The sequence below is a fragment of the Eubalaena glacialis genome, chromosome 2 (genome assembly GCF_028564815.1).
Source record: "Eubalaena glacialis isolate mEubGla1 chromosome 2, mEubGla1.1.hap2.+ XY, whole genome shotgun sequence".
In the NCBI taxonomy this organism is placed as follows: Eukaryota; Metazoa; Chordata; class Mammalia; order Artiodactyla; family Balaenidae; genus Eubalaena; species Eubalaena glacialis.
The window spans coordinates 133783400-133796156 of record NC_083717.1 but is presented as its reverse complement, the minus strand read 5'-3'; the positions used below and the strand labels follow the sequence as shown (position 1 = coordinate 133796156).

The following is a 12757-nucleotide window of genomic DNA, read 5'->3' as shown; positions in this document are numbered from 1 at the left end:
TTTGGAAATTGTATGTGATTCTTTTTCAGATTTGCCTGGTGTTTCCTAGAAAACACTGTGGCTTATTCACATAGTTGTGATTCATAATCTATTTATTTAAATATTCATTGAAGCATTTCGTACATAGCTATTCTATATTCTACAGATGACTTTATTGTGTTTGTGTGTTCTCTTTTTGGGTTTGTTGTGTCTGTTGACTACCATTTATAACGGTTTTCTTTCTCATGTGCTTCATTGACCTTTGTTGTGCATTCACATTTTCCAGATAATAATTTATGGGAATTGTGCTGGACTAAATTGGCGATGCCTTTCTCTCAGGAGAACTTGTGTCTGTTTTATCAGTGAGTCAGTGGGGACAATTCCTAGATAAAGTTCAAGAAGTCTGGATTAATGCTGCAGTTTCTGGCTCAGATTGGGATCCCAAGTGAAGATCAGAGTACTTCTATAGATGTTTGCCCCTGGTGTAGCTGGGGTACACTGGTTTGCTTACCATTGGAGAGGGGGATGTTTCTGGTTCAACTCCCAATTTTTTGGTGAAGTAAAATCTTTGGAAGCTTTCCTCTATTTTTTGTGAGTCTAGCAATGCATGAATTAGATTTTGTCCAGGACCTGGCAGGTCAGCAGCAGAACGGTCGCCACAGTATGTTTTTGCCACACTTCAGGAAGGAAAAGCCTACATTGAAATTTAACACATATCATGCAATCAAAAGTAGACCAAACTGTTTTTATAATTTAATGTTTGGAATTCTCACATTTGGTACATTAACTGGATTTAATTATTTTAATAATTTAATAATTTTCCTGAATTGCTTTTAAATAGAAAAGATACAAGAGAAGGTTTCAGATTGCCACTTGCAAGCCCTTCTCTGAGAACAACCCACTGTGTGGCTATCCAGTCTAAAATCCAAATATATGAAACGTAAAGTAAAATTTTGAACACAGTCACCCTAACAATATTTTCAATATCATAACTTTTAAGCTCTGTATTAACTAGTGTGACATGATTAGTATTTCTTTTGCTTCCTGTCTTTAAACAATAGCCTCTTTGTTCTACAATAAACACAATATAATATAAGAATGAAAACTATTTAAAACAGTTTAATGGTCAGAATCACTACAGCAGCTAGCATGGTTCAGTTGAGTGATAAACTGTATAATAAGCTTGTTAGATGTCTGATTTCCAATAACTGCCACATATTCTAATTTAACAAATACTTAGAAGTTATCATAGTCTTGCTTATTTTAAAGGGGAAAGTAATTATTTAATTGATAAAATGTTGAAAAGTAGAAATTGAAACATTCCCCATTAACTACCTTTAACAACGTGAATCCTTCAGGAATAAAAATTCCTTGTGGTGGGAGAACCACTTCTTAGGAAATTATTTACTTAAACCTCTCAGGTTTTAAGGTTATAAATAACAGTTAGTGTCAGAACCAGAATTTGAGTACAGAACTCTTAACTATTCATTAAATAAACAATCCTGAGTCTGTGCATTAACTACTTTGCCGACTTCTTCTCCAACTTTTAACAAGCTGTTATATCCTATTGTGATGACTCTAAAGGTAACATAGTTTACTCTAATTTGTAGCTCTTTTTCTGTTCACTGTCATTTATTTTAAAGTCTTATTTTTGTATTTTTATTTTTAGTGTATGATATCATTCAATTTTTAAGCCATAAGTAATTTAACATATTTATTTTGAACCATTTCTTTGTCCATTAATTCAGACTGTGGAGGCTCTATCTTTTCCACTGAATGAACTCTATCTCAGAAGATACTACTTTGATCTTAAATTTGTTGCTAGTTAGATCCCATTAGATGTCTGGCTCCCAGGACTTCTTGACTATACCTCTGAAAGTCTTTTATACCGATATGTACAAAACCACTGTCCATCTCACTGGCTTCACTAATAATCTATCTATCATTTAATGAGATTTGCTTCTTGTAATGTCTAGAAAACAGGTTAATCATGCAGTATTCATAGTCTTCAGAGAATATCCATTAAATTATTGATTTTCTGTCTATCACACCACTTGTTCTTGAGGTTATTTCCTCTGGAAAAAAAAATTATATGCAAGAAAACACTTAAAGCATCAGCTGGAATGTGAGTTCCCCCCAAAAGTCCATTCTCCTTTCTCATGGCATGATACATTCCTTTCACCAAGCTTGCTCTCTCTGGTACTACCTAAGAACATGAGCACACAGAGAAAATTAAATTCTTATTTAAACTCAAGATGCAAACATTTCCCAAAATGACAATATTCCTCTCCTTTACAGGAGTTGTAAACATTTCTCTACAGGCCAGTGCTCTTCTATTTAGTTAGAATTTTAGTCAGCAGTATTTTGTTTATTTGTTCAGGATCGTGTATGTTTTTCACTACATCTATAATACACTTCACCACCTGAACACCTGCTGAACTAAACTTAAACTTGTCCTGCCAGCAAAAAATTTTGAAATTATGCAATCTGCAATTCAGTCCATGGCAAGCACTTGGGTAGAATTTCTTCTATACCTTTCAACATACCTAACAACAATTAAAGAACTGCCTGCGTAGAAATATTGCCAACTGAAAAGTTAGTGAAGCGAGTTTAATCAAGTGAACTTGAGTAACATTTTTGCTAAGGAATTTTCTAATACTCATATTAAATGAGTACCATAATCACTGTCTATCAGATTAACCTTAACATTAATCTAAAATTTTATGAATGTATTAAAAGGAAAACCAGTATGATCATGTAATCTCTAATAAAAATATCATTCACGGTAAAGTTTTTATATATATAGGCTATAAAGAAAATGTAAGACTATGGAAAAGGCTACTGAAAAATCAGCCATGATAACTGGAAAAACATATTCTTATACAAAGGAAAACAACATCTTAATAAGTTACATTCTACATGGAAATTTTTAAAGAGGTAAACATTAATATGTAACTAGCAAAAATTACAATTATATAAAACATAAATATAAAGCTTTATAACCAAGGTTATATGAAAGATATTTTTACTGAAATAGTTCATAATTAAATAAGAGTACTAAGAAATTTCAAAGAAGAGAAATGTTAATTTATAAGTCTCTCATTTGTGAAACCATTTTACTCTGGTTTCTAACACTAAGCCAGTAAATTTCCTAGTCATCTTAAAAATCAACAAGAAATAACTGAAGTTATCTGAATTAAAGACGAAGTTTTAAAAAAGACCAGAACACATTTTAAAGAAAAACAGAGGAAGCAAGATTTCACATACAAATTAAAAGTTTTCTTGAATACTTTAAGTTGACATAGAGGCATTAAACAAAGCAACTGAAGTTTTTAAGAGATGACAAAATGAAGAGAAACTGCTAAACCTGACTTCATTTGTGTTAATCAATATAAACATTAATTTAAACGAAAATTCTGTATATGAACGTGGAATTATTTGGGAGTTGTGTTTAAGCATGTGAAAAGCATAAAAAAAGAGAATTCCCTGTTTCCTTTTGGATGCTGCAGACAACAGCAACACAGCCTAGGGCACACTGCTGCGGATTTTAACTGTTGTATGGAGCTACTCAAAATGCTTTTGATCCATTTTATCTTGCAAGTTAGCAAAGAAATGTTGCAATAAGAAACACCAACAAAGATCTGAAAAAGTTAAGCTCTGGATTACCATATTGTGTTCTCTTGCCATTCAATGCTTCATACAAAGGCAGTGGTGTTCAAAGTAAGGGAAAAAAAGTGGAGGGAGAGAGAAAAAAGAGAAACTGGTTTCAGAGAGCGCAAAGCACAAAGTAAATAATATTCTTCTACATCCCTTCTTTTTCACAGATTGGATGTTAAAAGAGTTGCAGCAATTAGGCTTTTGTTAATTACCAGCTGTTGAAACAGATGTGTTGACTATCCTTATTAGCCAACAGTTGGGTGGGAAGAACAATTGATGCTCCCTAAAACCAACAGCCAGCTGCTCTGCAGTAATTATCTCCAATTAATAATACAGGTGATAAAGGCAAAAAGCTCTTATCCCACTGTTTCAATAACTTTGGTAGTTTCAATAACTATGGCTTTATCATTACACAGTAATAGAGAATACATTTATTACAGCAAGTAAGGTTGTGTATTTGACTCGCATTAACCCTATGGTAGTTTCCATTATGCAATTTCTGGAGAAGGAAATCAGACAAGTGCTAAGAGTAGAAGCAGACATTCGGTAGGCTTTTATTTATCGTATTTCAAATGTCACTGCCAACTTACTTCTCTAGTACTAACAATAATAGCTAAGCATTAAGTTCTTTGAAAAAGAGAAGCATAACTAAAATCTGTTCTTTTTGATTTCCAGGTGTTTTCACTGATCATGTTTTATATTCAGTTCACTGAAGCAATATATTTCCTCTTGGTAGGACTAAATATCAGTGTCTTGTTCCCTAGTTTACATTTCCTCAGTGACTGGTAGAAGCAATTTTACCAAACCCAAAAAGAATTTACTTCATAGAAGTAAACATTATTTTATGTACACAAAGAGATCAGCAAAGCAAACAAGCAAGCAGGAAAACAAAACATAAAACCTTATTTTTATTTTGTAGACATCATCTTATACAATATTCAAGTTTCTAATTATGATGATGTTAAAAAAGAAACATCACAATGGAGCAGACTAATAAAATAGGAATAATTATATGTATAAAAATTACTTTTCCTATTTTCTATTGTCAAATGTTCATATTAAAATTTCACTTAAAAGAAATGTAAAATAAAGATTTTAAACAAGCCAGGCATCCATCTCTATCCTACAAAAAAGGTATCTACAAGAATTTACAACCATATCTATTCACTAATTAGAGAACACTTAAAGACACTGTCTTTCTGAAAACAAGGATTAGAGCTGGATGAATACACCCCTTTCACAAACCTTCCTCATGTCTCTGTTGGGTCATCATAAGCAGCTTGTTCTTCCAGAGTTAAATACAAAAGCTACTGATTATCAGTTCTGAACGCCCTCAGTTAGGCATCAGGACAATTAATAGGGACAGAAACTTTAAAAAACATGTAAATAAATCATTTCACCAAAAGAGTCTGTAATAAAGAAAAATAATGAACAAGGGCAAACTTTCTATAGAAATATTATTTAGGTTGCCACTTGGGCACTCTGGCTTTCCAATATGAAAAATCAGAAGCTTGCCACATTCCATGTAATTACAGGACTTTCAATATTTATATAATTATATAATTACAAACAAGAGAGATAAGCACATTACAAAAAAAGAGAAAGATGGCCCATTTCTATGAAACCAATTTCCCATGAAAATTTGTAATATTTAAAACTATATAATTCATAAGGAAGCTCCTGATATATAGAAGCTAGCAAAATGTGCAAATAGAGGAGCAAACTGTTGGTTTTAATGTCTGGACATCTTTATTAGGCTGTAGAATTTATTCTGTGATTTCTCAGTTCTAATACAAGACCTAATTTCTCACATAGTACTGTTAAGAGCAAACATCTACCCTGACACTGGAGCAGTCCTCCTTTCCCTCTGCACTATGCAGGAATACTGGAAAAGTACACACGTGACACAGCAGCTGATCATGCTTTCTCTTCTCTGTGGAAAGGTACAGGTTGTGGTTACCATCCAAGGCAGCCATAGCTACTACTGAAGCAAGAGGGCTGTCCTCTCATTATATCCTAGGTGACCTAAACACAGGGAAGGCAGAAGTGAAACCTACTCCTAAACTCACTGCTGTTTAAAAATAAGCCAGGAAATATATATCCGCTCTCTTCCCCCCAAAAAGAATGGCAATATGTAGTGAATATCTGATTGCTGTACACAATTCCTCTAAATGCTGCTTTTTTTGAAATTTAAAAATACCTAGGGATAACTCAGAACAGTACTCAAGTATTCACAGCTAATTTCAACAGGGGGTGCTTCAGATATCTTATTTTCACACCAATTTCAATGCATTTCAATTTGAGAATTTTACTGTATGATTTAATAACCTGGGATACACATCTGCATTTTCTCATCCATAACATACATTTCCACTGTTCAGCATGCCTTTCCCACCTTGCTCACTGGCACACTCATTAACTTGCTCTGCATTCTTTCAAATCTCCCCACAAAAACTGTTCTTTGTCCTATGCTTCACTTCACCTTGTGTATATATCTATTATAGCATTCATCTAATTACATTTGCATTTTTTGTACATTTATCTACCCAATAGATGGCAAATTTCTTTTCCTTTTAGTATTTCCAGCATGTAGTATATAAGATCTTATTATATTTTCAGTGAATATAAATATTGAAAAATAACAAAGATATCTTTGTCTACTTATTGTTCAAAAAGTAAATTTTTATAAATGTAAATCATATCATATAAAGATATGGTTTATTTAATTTAGGTTGACCTACCATGTATATCCCCATGAATAGAAAACTTTATCCTCTTAACTGAAATAATCAATTTGGCTTTACTGAATTTCGTATTCCACATACTAATTCCACTTTTACATCACCTCATAATTGATACACCTCATAAATAAAGGTGAAACTTTAAAAGTAAAAATAAGGTTTTTTAAAACCTCTTCTATCCTCACTTACCACTCCTACAGTTTACTTGAAATAGTTTAAAACTGTAGTCCATGCCATATTTTGGATTTTTCCTGTTGTATGTAACATATTTTGAGAATCCTTTCTCAACGCATATCACAATTAAAATCATCTTATCACTGCTTGAATTTATCTATAAATTTTAAGGCATATTGGCTACCACTGGTTCTTATACATTATCTTTCCTTCTTTTGAGATCTGTTTTACTTTTCTTCAGGCTATAATACTTCTTCAAGTAAGGATAAATAGGAACTTTCTTAGACTTACTTGTTAAAAAACAAGTCTTTGCTTTGCCCACTTGTATAAATGATATTTTGGATAGATATAGGATTCTTAGATTGCAGTATTTCCCTGTAAGATTTATTAATATAGTTGCACTGTACTACTATCAGTTTTGCAGGTGAGAAATTTAATACAAGTATGATGCTCTTTCCTTTGCAAACCATTATTCCTATGCTGGAAAGGAAACATTTTCTCTTCAACAGAGTACAGATATTTTAGCCAGATATATCTATACATTTAACATATGTATATAAATTTACATATGAATAAAAAATTTATTCTACCCAGTCCTTGCGATGTACTTTCATTTTGATAACTTGAGTTTTTCTTTGGTTCAAGTGAATTTTCATCTATTATTTCTTTGAATATGGTTTCCCTTACATCTACTCCTTTCACTTCTAGAGTTACTCCTGTTTTCCACACACTAGGTTTTCTTTGTCTAGTATTTCACTCCAATTCTTTGTTTTCTCCCTTTGTTCTTCCAGATCACTAGATTTTTGTCCCTGATCATTCTGTTGTTCAAATCTCCTATGATATCTTTTTTTTAATGCTGGTCTATTTTGATCACTCCCTCAAAATATCTGACGCTCCATAAGAAGTCTTATTTTAATTTTTAAGTTTTCTTCTTGTACTAAAACGGCTTCAATTGGAGCCAACTGTGTGGTAGAATGTGGTCTTTCTCCATGCAGCAATCAAATTCTCTGAATTACATGTGGACTCTCAAGCCTATTCATATCAGCCCATATGGGTTCCCTCAGCACATTTGAAAACTACAGCAGTGTATTTGGAAGAGTGGTGATGAGCAAGATTTAGTAAGTAGTTTCTTCATTAGGCAGATTGGCAAGTTTCTCTTAGGGCATGATCATTAACTGGACAGAGATAGCTTCTTTCCAAGACAAGAGGGCCTACTGGAGCTCTGGTATTCAGCAAAAACGACTTTTATTCCACCACTTCTTTTCCTATCATTCATTCAAACTTTTAAAAGTTGTATTTGTTTTCCTTTTGTACAAATGGCAAATAGTCCTCCTTTTGGATCATAATATTGACTCCATAGGGAGTTAGTATTGATCCTGCAGGGTTCATTGAACTTTGTCCTATCCTTATCAATGATCTCCAGTCCCAGTAATTTGAACTTATGCACTTCATTCATGAAATACTCCAATAGCCTCCAAGCCAGTCTTTCCTACCTTCCTATACCTGCCTTAGTTAACTCTATTAAAACCTGTGAGATTACTTTCCTCCAACTCTGGAATCATCAAGTCACACATTTTATCATTCCTCCAGGAAAAAATCATCAGAACTGCCTTATTTCTATCATACCAAGTACAACCTCCTTTGCTTCACTTTCAAGAGTCCACTCTCTGACATCAGAGTTGTCCACAGGCTGACCAACCATTTTGGGAAACCCCTCCATGGGATGTAAAAAGTTCTGATCTTTGGCAATGGGTGCAGAAGTTTGGCACGGGGGAGTACAAACTCATATGGCAGTCCAAAAAATAGGGCTGAAAGCAATACTGGTTTTAGTATCTGACGGACACAGCAAAATTATCTGCCTTTTCCTCTGCAGTTGCTGCTTTTTCCTCTGGCCACTAATTTAGCAACCATGATTTGTGGTTCACAATCATGGATCATTCATCATTGCATCACTCCTAGTGATGCAACTTAAGTTCAACAAAAGTACACTGTCAGTGTTAACAGTTCATCTCTGACTTGCTCTGTGCAGTAATTGTTGTGCTTTGTATCAAGATAGTCCTACTAGTCCCCTCCACCAAGAAGCCTACACAACCCACTGAACCAACCTTAGCCACTGGGGACAGATACCAAAAACAACGGGAACTACGAACCTGCAGCCTGTGAAAAGGAGACCCCAAACACAGTAAGATAAGCAAAATGAGAAGACAAAAAAACACACAGCAGGTGAAGGAGCAGGGTCAAAACACACCAGACTTTAACAAATGAAGAGGAAATAGGCAGTCTACCTGAAAAAGAATTCAGAATAATGATAGTAAAGATGATCCAAAATCTTGGAAATAGAATAGACAAAATGCAAGAAACATTTAACAAGGATGTAGAAGAACTAAAGAGGAACCAAGCAATGATGAAAAACACAATAAATGAAATTAAAAATACTCTAGACGGGATCAATAGCAGAATAACTGAGGCAGAAGAACGGATAAGTGACCTGGAAGATAAAATAGTGGAAATAACTACTGCAGACCAGAATAAAGAAAAAAGAATGAAAAGAACTGAGGACAGTCTCAGAGACCTCTGGGACAACATTAAACGCACCAACATTCGAATTATAGGGGTCCCAGAAGAGGAAGAGAAAAAGAAAGGGACTGAGAAAATATTTGAAGAGATTATAGTTGAAAACTTCCCTAATATGGGAAAGGAAATAGTTAATCAATAGTTATGGGACAGAGAGTCCCATACAGGATAAATCCAAGGAGAAACACACCAAGACACATATTAATCAAACTATCAAAAATTAAATATAAAGAAAACATATTAAAAGCAGCAAGGGAGAAACAACAAATAACACACAAGGGAATCCCCATAAGGTTAAGAGCTGATCTTTCAGCAGAAACTCTGCAAGCCAGAAGGGAGTGGCAGGATATACTTAAAGTGATGAAGGAGAAAAACCTACAACCAAGGTTACTCTACCCAGCAAGGATCTCATTCAGATCTGATGGAGAAAGTAAAACCTTTACAGACAAGCAAAAGCTGAGAGAGTTCAGCACCACCAAACCAGCTTTACAACAAATGCTAAAGGAACTTCTCTAGGCAAGAAACACAAGAGAAGGAAAACACCTACAATAACAAACCCAAAACATTTAAGAAAATGGGAATAGGAACATACGCATCGATAATTACCTTAAATGTAAATGGATTAAATGCTCCCACCAAAAGACACAGACTGGCTGAATGGATACAAAAACAAGACCCATATATATGCTGTCTACAAGAGACCCACTTCAGACCTAGAGACACATACAGACTGAAAGTGAGGGGATGGAAAAAGATATTCCATGCAAATGGAAATCAAAAGAAAGCTGGAGTAGCAATTCTCATATCAGACAAAATAGACTTTAAAATAAAGACTAATACAAGAGACAAAGAAGGACACTACATAATGATCAAGGGATCGATCCAAGAGGAAGGTATAACAATTGTAAATATTTATGCACCCAACATAGGAGCACCTCAATACATAAGGCAAATACTAACAGCCATAAAAGGGGAAATCGACAGTAACACAATCATAGTAGGGGACTTTAACACCCCACTTTCACCAATGGACAGATCATCCAAAATGAAAATAAATAAGGAAACACAAGCTTTAAATCATACATTAAACAAGATGGACTTAATTGATATTTATAGGACATTCCACCCAAAAACAACAGAATACACATTTTTCTCAAGTGCTCATGGAACATTCTCCAGGATAGATCATATCTTGGGTCACAAATCAAGCCTTGGTAAATTAAAAAAAATTGAAATCGTATCAAGTATCTTTTCCGACCACAACGCTATGAGACTAGATATCAATTACAGGAAAAGATCTGTAAAAACTACAAACACATGGAGGCTACACAATACACTACTTAATAACGAAGTGATCACTGAAGAAATCAAAGGGGAAATCAAAAAATACCTAGAAACAAATGACAATGGAGACACGACGACCCAAAACCTATGGGACGCAGCAAAAGCAGTGCTAAGAGGGAAGTTTATAGCAATACAATCCTACCTCAAGAAACAAGAAACATCTCAAATAAACAACCTAACATTACACCTAAAGCAATTAGAGAAAGAAGAACAAAAAAAACCCCAAAGTTAGCAGAAGGAAAGAAATCATAAAGATCAGATCAGAAATAAATGAAAAAGAAATTAAGGAAACAATAGCAAAGATCAATAAAACTAAAAGCTGGTTCTTTGAGAAGATAAACAAAATTGATAAACCATTAGCCAGACTCAACAAGAACAAAAAGGGAGAAGACTCAAATCAATAGAATTAGAAATGAAAAAGGAGAAGTAACAACTGATACTGCAGAAATACAGAGGATCATGAGAGATTACTACAAGCAACTCTATGCCAATAAAATAAACAACCTGGAAGAAATGGACAAATTCTTAGAAAAACACAACCTTCCGAGGCTGAACCAGGAAGAAACAGAAAATTTAGACAGACCAATCACAAGAACTGAAATTGAGACTGTGATTAAAAATCTTCCAGCAAACAAAAGCCCAGGACCAGATGGCTTCACAGGTGAATTCTATCAAACATTTAGAGAAGAGCTAACACCTATCCTTCTCAAACTCTTCCAAAATATTGCAGAGGGAGGAACACTCCCAAACTCATTCTACGAGGCCACCATCACCCTGATACCAAAACCAAACAAAGATGTCACAAAGAAAGAAAACTACAGGCCAATATCACTGATGAACATAGATGCAAAAATCCTCAACAAAATACTAGCAAACAGAATCCAACAGCACTTTAAAAGGATTATACACCATGATCAAGTGGGGTTTATTCCAGGAATGCAAGGATTCTTCAATATACGCAAATCAATCAACGTGATACATCATATTAACAAATTGAAGGAGAAAAACCATATGATCATCTCAATAGATGCAGAGAAAGCTTTCAACAAAATTCAACACCCATTTATGATAAAAGCCCTGCAGAAAGTAGGCATAGAGGGAACTTTCCTCAACATAATAAAGGCCATATATGACAAACCCACAGCCAACATCGTCCTCAATGGTGAAAAACTGAAACCATTTCCACTAAGATCAGGAACAAGACAAGGTTGCCCACTCTCACCACTATTATTCAACATAGTTTTGGCAGTGTTAGCCACAGCAATCAGAGAAGAAAAAGAAATAAAAGGAATCCAAATCGGAAAAGAAGAAGTAAAGCTGTCACTGTTTGCAGATGACATGATACTATACATAGAGAATCCTAAAGATGCTACCAGAAAACTACTAGAGCTAATCAATGAATTTGGTAAAGTAGCAGGATACAAAATTAATGCACAGAAATCTCTTGCATTCCTATATACTAATGATGAAATATCTGAAAGTGAAATTAAGAAAACACTCCCGTTTACCATTGCAACAAAAAGAATAAAATATCTAGGAATAAACCTACCTAAGGAGACAAAAGACCTGTATGCAGAAAATTATAAGACACTGATGAAAGAAATTAAAGATGATACAAATAGATGGAGAGATATACCATGTTCTTGGATTGGAAGAATCAACATTGTGAAAATGACTCTGCTACCCAAAGCAATCTACAGATTCAATGCAATCCCTATCAAACTACCACTGGCATTTTTCACAGAACTAGAACAAAAAATTTCACAATTTGTATGGAAACACAAAAGACCCCGAATAGCCAAAGCAATCTTGAGAACGAAAAATGGAGCTGGAGGAATCAGGCTCCCTGACTTCAGACTATATTACAAAGCTACAGTAATCAAGACAGTTTGGTACTGGCACAAAAACAGAAATATAGATCAATGGAACAGGATAGAAAGCCCAGAGATACGCCCACGCACATATGGTCACCTTATCTTTGATAAAGGAGGCAAGCATATACAGTGGAGAAAAGACAGCCTCTTCAATAAGTGGTGCTGGGAAAATTGGACAGGTACATGTAAAAGTATGAAATTAGAACACTCCCTGACACCATACACAAAAATAAACTCAAAATGGATTAAAGACCTAAGTGTAAGGCCAGACACTATCAAACTCTTAGAGGAAAACATAGGCAGAACACTCTATGACATAAATCACAGCAAGATCCTTTTTGACCCAGCTCCTAGAGAAATGGAAATAAAAACACAAATAAACAAATGGGACCTAATGAAACTTAAAAGCTTTTA

At 34.4% G+C, this 12757-nt stretch overlaps 1 protein-coding gene across 7 annotated transcripts in view; it reads right to left on the bottom strand.

Annotated features, from left to right (window-relative positions):
• Positions 1-12757, bottom strand: part of MIPOL1 (mirror-image polydactyly 1) — a 348741-nt gene that overhangs the window by 136275 nt on the left and 199709 nt on the right. The gene's annotated exons all lie outside the window — the stretch shown is intronic.